Here is a 13,871-nt window from a genome sequence, read left to right on the forward strand (position 1 = left end):
TTCCGGTGACGGTAATCCCACACGGGGTGCCTGAACTAAGTTTTAATTCGAAGTCAGACCACCTCAGATATTTTTTCGGATTCCTGTTTTGTGAGCTAAAATAATGTCAGCTATACAATTTTACGAAAATTCCCCGAGCGATTTTTGAGAAAACTGGATTTTGGTGCATTATCATATAACATCAATTGCATTGTTTGACAGTGAAAATATACTCTTGACGACATGTACCATAATTTGTAGGTCTAGCCGAGCACATATTCCCCACGTATGTATTTAGAATTTCCAATATACCCTCAAACTCTGGAGTTGTGGGCCAAAAACCCCCATATAAGTTGATGCATATATTGGCTTATTCTGCATGGGCTATGAATGTATGTCCTCAAACAAAACAGAAAAAAAAGCAGTATAAAATTCTCTTGTTTTTTTTTTTTAATTTTATTAGCTTTTGAAATCGTTTGTTACAGAACCAATACTTTTCGCCTAAAAGTGATCAAACATTGAAGTTCGCTGAGACATTCCACTCTGACCACTTCTAAGCAAAAAATATTGGTTCTGTAACAAACGAAAATAAAATTTTGTATTTCTTTTTTTGCGTCTTCATATGAAACAACTATAAAACCTTAATTAATCTTTGAAATTCGTATTTTGGTGGAAGAAAAATTGACTGTGTATTATTTTCACTAATCCTTGGTATATGCACGCTACCAAAATTGTCAAGCAAATCGTTATACGAAATGAAGAAGTGATGCACTGCACTGAGTTTTCAATATATTTTGTAAGGTTTTATCTGACATTTCAAAACACAAATTTACAAATTATACCTCCTTAGAAACGCAAAAATGTCACATTTCTGATGACAGAAAATAGTATATTTTCGGTGCAGTGAAATAACTCCCAAATGCAATAACTCCAAAAAAAAAAAAAAATTAAACAACTCCCAAATATTTTCCATATAAATTGGGACTTATTTCATTATGAAATAGCTCCCAATTCATTGGGACTTATTTCATAAATTTTGCTGATAATTATTTCATAATGAAATAACTCCAAAATGAAATAATCCCCAAAAAAATTTCTTTGGGAGTTATTTCATAATTTTTTGAGATTGGGAGTTATTACATTTTTATTGGGACTTACTTCGTTGTTTGTAATTCCGGCATTGGGAGTTATTTCATTTTTGTTGGGAGTTATTTCGTTTTCTTAAAAATACAATTTTATCAAACTTTGACGTTCTTTTAACAGTTTCTATGGGTCGGCTATACATTAAGGGACCAATTGGTTTTATTCGTAAGCCAAAGGGGTTTGAACTTTAAAATTTTGCACATAGGTTCTCAGGGAGTTCCCCAATGAGAATCAGTAAGTAATTTTTAATTGTTATTAACAATTTACTAGTAATTCGTAGTTAAAGTTACCATGGTATAACTATCACTTTTTATCTACATACGAACATTTTCACAAGAATTTTATACATAAGTACACTTTATAATGTTTATAAAACCACAATCAACTATTTTCATTTGTTTAAATTTGCGTATTATTGTAAAATTTAATGATTTATTTGTTACTTTCCGCAAAAACAAGCATACAGCCATTTTATCTAATTCACTGCTTGCTTGGTGGTACCAGCTGCTTTAAATTGTTCCAACGAATGAAAATTTTTTAAATAGTACCAACGAGGAAATGGACCTTTTTCATTCAACTCTATTTATTTATTTTACAAAAAAATAGAAAATTTGGAATAAAAAATCGCGCGATGCACAGTAATTCTGCGTGGGCTACGCCATGCCCAGTTCGCGTGTGTGGCATGGCGTAGCCCAGGGTTATTTTTTATAAGCGCGGCCGAAGGCCGCCTAGGCAGAAAGGTGTTCTACGCAGACTTGTTCCTTTTATTTTTTTACTTTTAATAAATTATGTTAATTTCATAAAAAAATGCGATTTTTTAAAATAAATTACGTTTACTTCGACGACACTATTCAAGTTTTCTTGTAATTGTAACTTTTACATATGTACATAATAGTTTGCTGTATTTTTCGAATCTCATTGTAACTGATTATATAGTATAAAGATACGATTTCAAATTTTGATTTGGGAGTTATTTCATTTTTCTCTGGGGCTTGTGGTTTCCTTATGAAATAACTGGCAAATATTGGGAGTTATTTCATTTATTAAAGTTGGGAGTTGTTTCACTTTTATTGGGACTTATTTCATTGGGAGTTATTTCATGGAAGTTATTTCATTTGGGAGTTATTTCACTGCACCTATATTTTCAAACAATACAATTGAAGTTATATGATGATGCACCAAAATGCAGTTTTCTACAAAAGCGATCGGGGAATTTTCGTAAAATTCTATAGCTGAGATTATTTTAGCTCACAAAACAGGAATCCGAAAAAATATCTGAGGTGGTCTGACTTCGAATTAAAACTTAGTTCAGGCACCCCGTGGCCTGGGTCAAAAATATCAGATATACATTTTGGTCACGATTGGACAAGGTTAAAGGGTGTCGCTCACGATTCAAAACAAAGATTGCTCTATGGAGAACCAAAAATCGATAGTACCTTATTTGGTCCCGACTGGAAATGGTTAAGTAGTATCGCGCATGGGTTAAAATTCATGAACTTTAAACACTATGCGGCACCTCTTAAACGTCCCCAATCGGGACCGAAATGTAACTGTGGTATTTTCGTCCTTGGTATTACCTTTTGAGTTGGTAAAATTAGAAAAAAATCGGAAATTTGATTTATAAGGACCACCCTAATATATATATGTATGTACATATATACATATATACAGTGCAGTGGGTACGTGCATATATGTATATTTGAATTTTGAATTGCGATTATTGCAGAATATGTATTTCATTATGAGTAAATTGTTAACTAAAGACCACTATGTATCTCATTAGTAAACACAAGAATTCAAGTGAAAATGAAAACCAACTACAAATTCAGTCACAGTTAAGATAATCTAAACGCGCCGAACAACGCCCAAGTCATAAACTGCAACTTTGCTAATCTGCACAAAACAACATTCAAACAAAATTAAATCGCAGTTTTGAAGAAAATCAAAACAAATTAAATTCAATTAAAATCTGCGCTGATCGTAAGTTTTTTACATTTTACATGTCTCGCGCTTTATGGTGAACAGATGTAATTGAAAATTTAAATTTAAAACGGAGACTCAAAGGCAGTTATGTATGCCGGTTAACTTTGTCCCCTGGAGCATAATCTCACCAAACGGCTATTTTCGGGTATCATAAAATTTCGAAAAATTATAACTTTCATTTAGATATGTTTACAATGAAACGTGAGATATGTGCATAGTACCAACGAACACACTTTACGCGTGAAATTTAAGAAATTGTATTTTTTTTGTGCAAAATTAAAGCTTTTACTTAGAGTCATTCAGACCGCGGTTTTTATCTCGCTTAAGATAATTCACTTGGATATATTATTTTGGCTGTCACTATTCACATATAAATTTTTGTACAATAGCTTCCGTATTATTTTATATGCGGTTATATTTAATTATCTTCTGCTATGTGTAATACAGACGAAAAAAAACCCGGCAGAATATCGGTTTTCGCGGTTCTTTCATGAATATTGTCACCGATTCCAAGCGCAATTTAATCGCGCACTCACTCACCTGTGCTATATTTAAGGTAGACGTTTGATGTCATACTAAATTTAGAATATACTTTAACAGCCCATATAAAACTCAACTGAATCAACAACATCGACACGTCTGTAGCACTGCTACAACAACAACAACACCAACAACGCGTCTGAATGTCGATTACAGAGACTGATAAGAACAAACTAAATATGAGTAGCTTGTATGAGCCAACAACAAAAAACGAGAAAATTCAAAGCGAGTAAAAAATATTCTTATTTATTTATAAAAAAAACAAAATAAAAATATCAAACTTAACACGAAGGGCTGCGAAAAGCTATTAAGAATGAAACGACGTAATATAAATTTTGTTATTGTATAATTGGCAAAAGCACTCCCGAAATTGTAGAAAGGACTTTACGGTACCAATACCTTCTTTGCTGTTGTTGCTGTTGTATTAACGAAGGTTCTGGGGTGTTCTCGATGTTGATGGTCCTTTGACGGATATAAATCCGGTACGTTCGGGTAAAGCCCGACCATCTCGGGAACGATTGATATGAACACATTAAACCTTGTAGAAGTACCCTCTAGGATAGTATCTTTATATCTAAAAGAAGCACCCTTCCTCCAACTGTTTTATTCAACTCAGTAGAGGTCTCTGTGCCTCTGCTGGCAAACACGGATGTCGATAGGAATGCTCTCTGGGTCGAAGCGCCTTCACCCATTTTCATAGCAAGACGTATGTAGCTAGCAGAGCTTCTGTGCTTTTATTCGCAGATGCAGGGCTCGTTCCACCAGTTTGCCTACGTTAAGGGAAGAGCGACTCTGACTATTTTAACAATTGGATAAGAAGTAAGCCTTAAGCTTGCAACTTCTGCAGAGAGAGGAACTTATTTACTACTCTCTTGTACACCCAATAGATTGAGTAGCGAGTACGTGATGGATTTGTAATATAAAATGACTGATTCTTACCAAACGAGGCAATTTTTTTAGTTTATCATGTACTGGCAGTCGACCCCTGTTGTAGACTTTTTTACCTTTCTTACTTTGAGCTGTATTTGTATTTCTTAAAATTCGCTGGAAAAAATGAGAAGTAAAACCTATGTTTTTACCTCATCTCAGCATCATTTGGGCTTAAGTGCAGAATATATGTATATTTACATTTGTCAAATTAAAAAAATTTATATGAGTATCGGTAGTGGTGTTTATGGTGAGTTCAACCGTATAATTTTTTTTTGGTGCAAATAATAACTATAGGGGTAATTCCACGTCAAAATGTAAATTTTACATTTTTTTAAAACAAAATATCTTTGAAACTATTGAGCCAATCTTGAAATTGTAATGTCTTTAGATAGGTAATAAAACGAGGTTTTGTTTGATATATAAAACATTTATATTTAGAAGAAATTTCTTTAATAAAATTATGTTTTTATGGGAAAATGATTGCTAACTTAGATTAGCAGAAGGGTGCGCCACTACGCAGAAGGACATCAACGTGGCGGTAGCCACGGTTATACCACACACCCGGACATGGCATGGCGTATCCCAGGGTTATTTTTTATAAGCGCGGCCGAAGGCCGCCTATGCAGAAAGGTGTTCTACGCAGAATTACTGTGCATGGCGCAGCCGCTGTTGGATCGGCTAACATAACAATAAACATAAGAGTTATAAGGTAATATCAGCTCGTTCAGGAATGCATAAAAGAGCTTTTACAAATTTTTGGTAAATAAAGACTAGAAAAGTTAAAGGTATATATACATCAGATGAAAGGTATTTTTATAAGTTATTTTTCGATTTTTTAATTTTTTAAATCTATCCACTAGTTTCGGAGATATTTTGATTTGAAAAATTCAAAATTTCGCTTTTTGACCTGGAATTACCCCCAAACCTTTCATTTGCACCAAAAAAGAAATATACCGATGGAATCAACATAAAAATCTCTATAAAGTCCGATTTTTTATTTTTTTTTTTAACAAATGTATGTATTCTGCACTTGTTCCCCTCATTTGAGCGTGATAATGAGAATTTTTGGTGTGACATAAAGTTTCGGCAATTAATGCTATATTTTATTCGCCAAATGGCTAAAACTAAAGTCAGATATCCACAAATAAATATATCACTCCGAATAAATTAAATTGCATATTAAGAATCGTAGCCGTTGCCGATAAAATTCGCATTCGTTAAATCTGTCGCAATTTGAACTTAGACAAAATGTTTGTAATTTTTTGTGCATTTTCATGTAAGCTTTTTTATGATAACAATAACAAGTACAAACAAATATTCAAAAAAACGTCAAACATTTTTAATTTATTTTGTTTGAATATTTCTCAAAATATAGGGCAAGACACACCAAAGAAAACTGTTTGAAAACATCAAAACACTGAAGCCAAAACAAAGGACTATAAAAATATACATACAGGCCCGTCGAGAGGGTGGGGGGGGATTCACCCGGGCCCGCAGTTTCTCAAGGAGCCCGCGATTTAGAGGTACTAAGACATTTTTTTTTAAATTCAGGAGTCTTTCAATAAAGACATCAAACAAAAATTTATGCTTACATGAATCAGAAATCGTAAAGTTTTCGTGGTGACACTGAAGAAGGTTCATCTTCAAAAAGTCTTCCAACAATACCACCAACTCTGTATCAAAGCCCAGATTATTTCAACGACTTCGACATCGGTACCGTGAATAATGAGTTTTTGCGATCTGAAGATGTCAACGAAATAATTCATAGAGTTCATCAAAAGTGTCTTGTTATTTTTCCACGTGATTGTCTTGACGAGGCATTTCCTACCTCGTTGTTAAACAGAATCTTGCTAAAATGAGAGCAAGTGGAGCATGACTGGTTAGTATGGAGTGCCAGTAGCAATGCCTTTCAGTTCGAAAGCAACAAGTTTTACAATTCAAGAACGGTTTTGGCTTCCGTGAATTGTAACCAAAAAACTGGTCAGAAAATCGCTGATCTAATTTGCCATACTTGCTTACAACGGAGCACTACGTCACATTCTCGACAAAACTCGAATGCTGATTACTCGCCTTGTGCAAACCACAGTCTCAATTTATGTGGTGTTGATGCTGCAGAATAGCAATAACCAGATTGAAAAACAACAAGACCGTGGGTGCTGATGGATTGCCTGCGGAGCTATTCAAGTACGGCGGCGAGGAGTTGGTAAGGCGCATGCAGCAGCTTCTTAGCAAAATATGGGCGGAAGAGTGTATGCCCGACGGTTGGAATCCAAGTGTTCTTTGCCCAGTCCACAAGAAGGGGGATACTGCAAAATGCACCAACTATCGTGGAATCAGCCTTCTCAATATCGCATATAAGGTCCTTTCAAGTGTATTGTGCGAAAGATTGAAGCCCACCGTGAACCGGCTGATTGGACCTTATCAGTGCGGCTGGTAAATCCACCATCGACCATATTTTCACAATGCGCCAAATCTTGGAAAAAACCCGTGAAAAAAGAATCGACACACATCACCTCTTCGTCGACTTTAAAGCCGCCTTCGACAGCACGAAAAGAAGCTGCCTATATGCCGCTATGTCTGAATTTGGTTTCCCCGCAAAACTTATACGGCTGTGCAAAATGACGTTGAGCAACACCATCAGCTCAGTCAGAATTGGGAAGGACCTCTCCGAGCCGTTCGAATCTAAACGAGGTTTCAGACAGGGTGACCCCCTATCGTGCGATTTCTTTAATTTGATGCTGGAGAAAATTATACTAGCTGCAGAACTTAACCGCACTGGAACAATATACTATAAAAGCGTGCAATTACTGGCATATGCTGATGACATTGATATCATCGGCCTAAACACCCGCGCTGTTAGCTCTGCTTACTCCAAACTGGAAAAAGAAGCGGTAAAGATGGGTTTGATGGTGAATGAGGACAAAATGAAGTACCTGCTGTCATCGTGCAAAGAGTCAGCGCATATGCGCCTTGGCAACCACGCTACTATTGGCAGCCATAATTTCGAAATAGTAAAAGACTTCGTTTATTTGGGAACCAGCATCAACATTAGCAACAACATCAGCACTGAAATGCAGCGAAGAATCAATCTTGCCAATAAATGGTACTTTGGACTAGGTAGGCAATTGAAAAGTAAAGTCCTCTCTCGGCGAACGAAAATCATACTCTACAAGTCACTTATCGTACCCGTCCTGCTATATGGGACAGAAGCATGGACCATGACAACAGCAGATGAAGCGGCTTTGGGATTGTTCGAGAGAAAAGTTCTTCGAAAGATTTATGGGCCTCTACGCGTTGGCGATGGCGAGTACCGAAGAAGATTTAATGATGAGCTGTACGAGCTATACGCTGACATCAACATAGTCCAGCGAATTAAAACGCAGCGGCTGCGCTGGCTAGGCCATGTTATGCGAATGAAAGATGATGCTCCGGCCAAGAAAGTGTTTCTATCGGAACCCGCCTATGGAAGCAGAGGTAGAGGGCGGCCCCCACTCCGTTGGAAGGACCAGGTGGAAAACGATTTAAACTCCCTTGGTGTGATCAACTGGCGCCGGTTGGCGGAGCGAAGGAGCGACTCGCGCGCCTTGTTGGACGGCCATAACCGTTTAGACGGTTAAGCGCCAATTAAGTAAGTAAGTAAGATGCTGCAGAATGTTGTACGGCTGCAATTATTTTCTTCGGAGTTTTACAAAAATGTTTTACTGTTTTCAGCAGCACTCCACAACGATGGGACATCCTCAAAAAAAAAATGCTCATAGGCATTCAGCCAAAAGCCAAATTTGACTGATCAAGCATACGGCGATGTTACTGGCATTCTCATGTACATCAACAAGTTCGAATCTATCTTGCTGTCCTCAATTTGGTTCAAAATACTGACTACCATTAATGAAAGAAACATGGTCCTCCAAGCTAGCGACGCCACCATAGATGTTGAGGTCCGACATCTAGATGCCTTATTAGCTAATTTAAAGTTGATCAGGAACCAATGGAAAACAATTTTAAACGAATTCAAAACCATTGCTATTAATTGAATATCTCGCCAAAGTTTCCGGGCATTCGAAAGAGAAAACCCAAAAGATGTTCTGAAGATAATTTAAATGAGATGATTACGAATGATTCACAGTCTGATTTTAAAAACAATACATTCCTGCTGATCGTTGATTCGGTAACCACTGGCATTACTGAACGATTTGCAGCTTTAAAAAATTTGAGCGAGACGCTTTCCCTTTTGTGGCAATTTGAAGACATGGATGAAACTACGGTTCGGGCGAGCGCAGCAAAATTTGTCGAAAAATACAAGTAGGACATTTCTCAAAGCTTAGAATGCGAAATAATTCACTTGAAACACATTTACGAAGCAAATTTTGATAAAGGTCTGTCACCATTGGAATTGCTAAATGCCATCTAAATAAATAAAAATAAATGTAAGGCGCGATAACCTCCGAAGAGATCTAAGGCCGAGCTTCTCTCCAATTTGCGTCGTGCTCCTCTTGATTTTCCCTACAAATTGGCCGGACGGGACCTACATGTTTTATGCCGACTTCGAGCGGCATCTGCGAGGCAGATGAGTTTTCACTGAGAGCTTTTCATGACAGAAATACACTCGGAGTGCTTGCCAAACACTGCCGAGGGGCGACCCCGCTTAAAAAAATTTTCTTCCAATTGAAAAACCTAATTTCTAAAATATTGATGTTGCTTTGCCCGGGGTGTGAACCCAGGGCATACGGTGTGGTAGGCGGTGCACGCTACCATCACACCAAGGTGGCCGGTGGCTGTCATCTACATATGTTCAAAATCTGTATACGATTTTCCCAAACATTTGTGTTTCTTTACGTATCTTTTGCACTATACCTGTCACTGTAGCTAGTGCAGAACGTTCCTTCAGTGTCCTTTCAAGAGACAAAAACTTTCATAGATCGTGTTCATCTCAAGAGCGAGTTTCAGAACTTGCCACGCTTTGTGTTGAATCCGTTTTGGCAAGATAGTTAAATTTTGATATTATTATAAAAATTTTGCAGCGAAAAAAGCAAGTAAAGCCACTCTTTGATATCCGAACCTTCTATATTGAATAATTTATAATCATCATTATATTTATCAGAAATGTTCTAAAATGTTGGAGGGTGGGGCCGTGTGTAGAAGTCCACGAAAGTGGGGAAAGCTTCTGAACGCCATTCACCTGGGAATGGCCAGAGCGATTCTTTTGCATGCGGTTCAAGCAGCTCATTACTGCCGGTCGCTTGCGGCCAAGTATCCTCTGGGTAGCCGCTAAACATCCGATTAGCGGTGAGCTAATGTGAGAAGGCGAAAACCTGGCTAGGCCACTCTGACATAATCGGTTTATGGCTAGCCGGGGGAGATCTCATCGACAGCGTCTGTACACCTCTAGGTGCGGCTGCAAGCGGGCGTCTGTCTTGGAGCAATCGGCTCGCTATATAAACGTGCCAAGTAACATATTCACCCCCGCTGAGCGGATTGTGCGCTGGGTTTGGAACCCGCCACATAAAACCATACTCCAATGAAATATAACAAGCCTCGGATAAATACACTCTCTATTGATGACGACCATGGCAAACGTTTGAAGGACAATCAATTGAGGCCATGCACCGGGAACGTCCGCTCCCTGAATGGGATTGGTGCAGATGACCGGCTGGTTGATGTCTTCGTCCAAGCAAAATCTGACATCACTGCCATCCAAGAAATGCGTTGGACGAAGCAAGGAAGAAAGAAGATCAAAAATTGTGACATATATTTGTCGCCAAGTTCTGGCGTTCACACCTGCGGACGAACGTCTCACCGCTATCCGAATAAAAGCAACATTTTTTAATATATCATTCATCTGCGCCCATGCGCCGACAGAGGAGAAAGACGATGAGGTGAAAGACACTTTTTATGAACAATTAGAATGCACATACGAGCGCTGCCCCCGTCATGATATAAAAGTCGTGCTTGGCGACTTTAACGCCAGGGTGGGCAAAGAAGGTGTTTTGGCCCTACAGTCGGAAAGTTCAGCCTACACAATGAAACTTCTCCTAACGGAATGAGGCTGATTGACTTTGCCGGTGCTCGAGACATGGTCATATCCAGCACAAGGTTCATGCATAAAAAGATACATCAAGTTACATGGCTGTCTCCTGATCGAAATACTCGCAATCAGATCGACCACGTTGTGATAGACGGACGGCATGCCTCCAGTGTTTTAGATGTGCGCACGATCCGAGGACCTAACATCGACTCGGACCATTATCTCGTTGCAGCCAAAATACGCACCCGCCTCAACGCGACTAAAATCAAGGAACAAAAAACACAAGGGAAGCTAGATGTCGAAAAGCTTCAATCACAACAGACTGCCAATGATTTCGCAACTCGACTCTCACACCTGCTCTCTGAGAGCACAACTCATCAACAATTCGTACTGCCGCCGAGGAAAAAATTGGTTACCGGCGACCACGAAAAAACAACTGGTACGCTGAAGAATGCCGCGTTGCAACTGAAAGAAAAGACGCTGCCTACAGGGCTACGTTGAAAGCGAGCGCGACAAGAGGAGTGTGTGAACGCTATCGTGAGTTGAAAAAGGAAGCGAGACGCCTTTTCAGGAAGAAAAAATCAGAGGAAGAAAGGCGTGAGTGCGAGGAGCTTGAGCTGCTAGCCACCAGGAACAACGCCCGAAAATTTTACTAAACCATACGGCGACAGACGGAAGGTTTTAAGACCGGGGCAAACTCCTGTAGGAACGAAAACGGCGACCTTGTACCTAACTGATGTCCAGAGAGTGCTTAGATTATGGAGGGAACACTTCTCTGTTCTCCTAAATGGAGGCAGCAATTCTTGATGGAATATATGTCCCCCCGCCCGATTATGACGAATCTAGAATAGCAATAACCAGATTGAAAAACAACAAGGCCGTGGGCGCAGCTTCTTAGCAAAATATGGGCGGAAGATTGCATGCCCGACGAAGCGCGCTCCCCTTGGCGGGCATCAGTCGGGATAGGAGGGCAGCAAAGAGGTTATCTGTAAAAGATTTGTATTCCTCCCACTTTCCTTTTTTAAAGTTTATGAAAGTGCGTTTTTCTGCAACGATGAAGTCGGCAGTACGCTCGAGCGAAATAGGTATAGGCAGGTGGTCGGATGCCAATGTTACCATCGGCTGCCAGTTGACGCAGTTTACGAGTTCTGCGCTCACGATTGAGATATCCGGCGAACTGTGACAGCTTCCTACCATACGTGTGGGGGCGTCTCCGTTTATTGTGCAGAACGTCGTTTCTTCTATTTGATCCGCCAACATCTCACCCCTACTGTCCGCCCGCAAGTTTGAATGCCGTAGATCGTGATGGGCATTAAAGTCGCCTAAGATAATGCGATTGTTGCCAGCGAGTAAGGCGCTAATATTAGGGCGGTATCCACTGGGGCAACAGGTGGGATGTAGATGTTGATGATTTCTAGGTTTGCATCGCCTGACCGGACAGATAGGCCTTGACGTTCTAAGACATTGTCCCTGCGGTCGATGCCAAGATCAAATATATGATATTGCACAGAGTGGTGTATGATAAACGCGAGGCCGCCTCCATGTCCGCTCATGCGATCTTTTTGTGGACATTATACCCAGAACAGGTTGGCAGTGCAGATCTTGCTGTGAGTTTAGTCTCTTGAATCGCAGCAATGCGGATGTTGTGCCGCTTCATGAAATCGACTATCTCCGTGATCTTCCCAGTTAATCCATTACAGTTTAATTGCAGAATTCTGAAGTGCATAGGGGGAGACGTCGCCACTCTGGGAGTAAGTGACGGGTGACTACGCCTGGGTTGAGGAAGGCCAGGACGCAACTGCTGTTGTGGCCCTGGGACTGGGCGTCCTTGGGCAAGCATTGATTTGGGTTTGCGACCTGGCAACATGGCACGATGAAACCCGTCGGGGGGTTGCCGTCGCGGAAACCAGAACATCTAGGAAAGTGGCACCGCCCAAGGCAGGAGCTGCATTGGGCGGATGTCGCAAACATATATATTCTGTGCTGGCAAACGGTGCAAACGGGGTTAGGGACTAAGAGTCTGTTTCCCTGACCTACACGATTGCTGCCGGAAAAGAGGGTGGGAGAAGACGGGGGCAGAGGCTGATGCTCAGCATTGCTACCCACTCTACTACGAAGATAGTAGTTATGAGTGGTAGCAGCTGTTTGAGTTGTTGGCGCCGCGGGGTGCGAGCAGCAGCGGGTACTAGTTGTGGCTTGCTGAGCAGCTGGGCTGCTGGAAGGTAGTGGCGGGGCGCTAATGCGTAGACTACGGGACGCCCTTGGACGTGAACAGCAAGGAGCCGCAAAAGATTTATAAAAGTTAGGTGGACGTCGGGTTTTGGAATCAAGCCCAGAACAACCTGTCCGATGCAACCATCCCTTACACGAGACACACTGAACAGAGTATGACCGTCCTAAAAAGATTCTTTTCCGGCAGACGCAGCAAAACCATTTCTCAGGACCGGGGTCAGGAGACGGACCCGGATTGGATTCGATACCTTCCCGGAGCAAGATAATATGGACCAGTCCCGCTGCAAGTAGCTGCTGGGAGGATGACAATTTGTGGGAGGGACGCAACAAATTAAATGGGGTTACACTGAAATTACAGTCCTTGGTCGGGGAAAATCCCGAGTCGCTCCGGTACATAGAACCGATTGCCTTGGGAAGCGGGGGACCTGTACATAAGAGTGGCTACTTTGTTTTTGTTGTTGCGTGATTATTTACTAACAGCTTAGTGATGTTAACATTCGCCACAATATTAAAGGCCGAGCCACAATCAACTTTTTCATACATACTTATATGTATGTAGATGCGTTTATGCATGTCAGCCAACAACGCCACAATCACGCAAGATTTTGCGTTTGTAATATAAAGGAACTTCAGACTTAGCAATTGAAGTTTATTTCGCCTTGCCCATGCAAATATAAATCTTCACGAAGCACTGCTTAAACATTATCACTACAAAATAAAAATACTTACTAACATATTTTGAGTCCAATTCATTTCTTAAATTGCAGTTTTTAACTGTGAAAAATTTTTGAAAAGTACCAAAGAGTGAGAAAAATAGTTTAACTCGCAAAGTTTGAAAGCACTCTTAGCCAAAGAAAATTCAAATAGAATCCTCTAAATATGCAGCGGGATTCAAAAGTACTCTTTCGTGGGTACTCCAAGGAGTTATGGTTTAGGAGCAGTTTAGAGAGTACTGTCCCTCAGATACTCCATAGAGCCGTTTTTCTGGAGTACATTGGCATATTATCTTTTGCGGGTGATCCGTGGATTATTTTGGAAAGTA

General features: G+C 40.2%; 1 protein-coding gene across 4 annotated transcripts in view; it reads right to left on the reverse strand.

Annotated features, from left to right (window-relative positions):
* HisT (Histamine transporter) overlaps positions 1–13,871 on the reverse strand; it is a 111,304-nt gene that overhangs the window by 80,601 nt on the left and 16,832 nt on the right. Inside the window, exon 1 of one of the 4 annotated variants that reach the window (XM_067776951.1) lies at positions 3,646–3,772. The exons of the other annotated variants lie outside the window; for them this stretch is intronic. The gene's annotated coding sequence lies outside the window, so the exon portion shown is untranslated. Of the gene's footprint in view, positions 1–3,645; positions 3,773–13,871 lie in introns of those variants that run through there. 4 annotated transcript variants of the gene reach the window in all.

The sequence above is a fragment of the Eurosta solidaginis genome, chromosome 3 (genome assembly GCF_040869045.1).
Source record: "Eurosta solidaginis isolate ZX-2024a chromosome 3, ASM4086904v1, whole genome shotgun sequence".
Classification (NCBI taxonomy): Eukaryota; Metazoa; Arthropoda; class Insecta; order Diptera; family Tephritidae; genus Eurosta; species Eurosta solidaginis.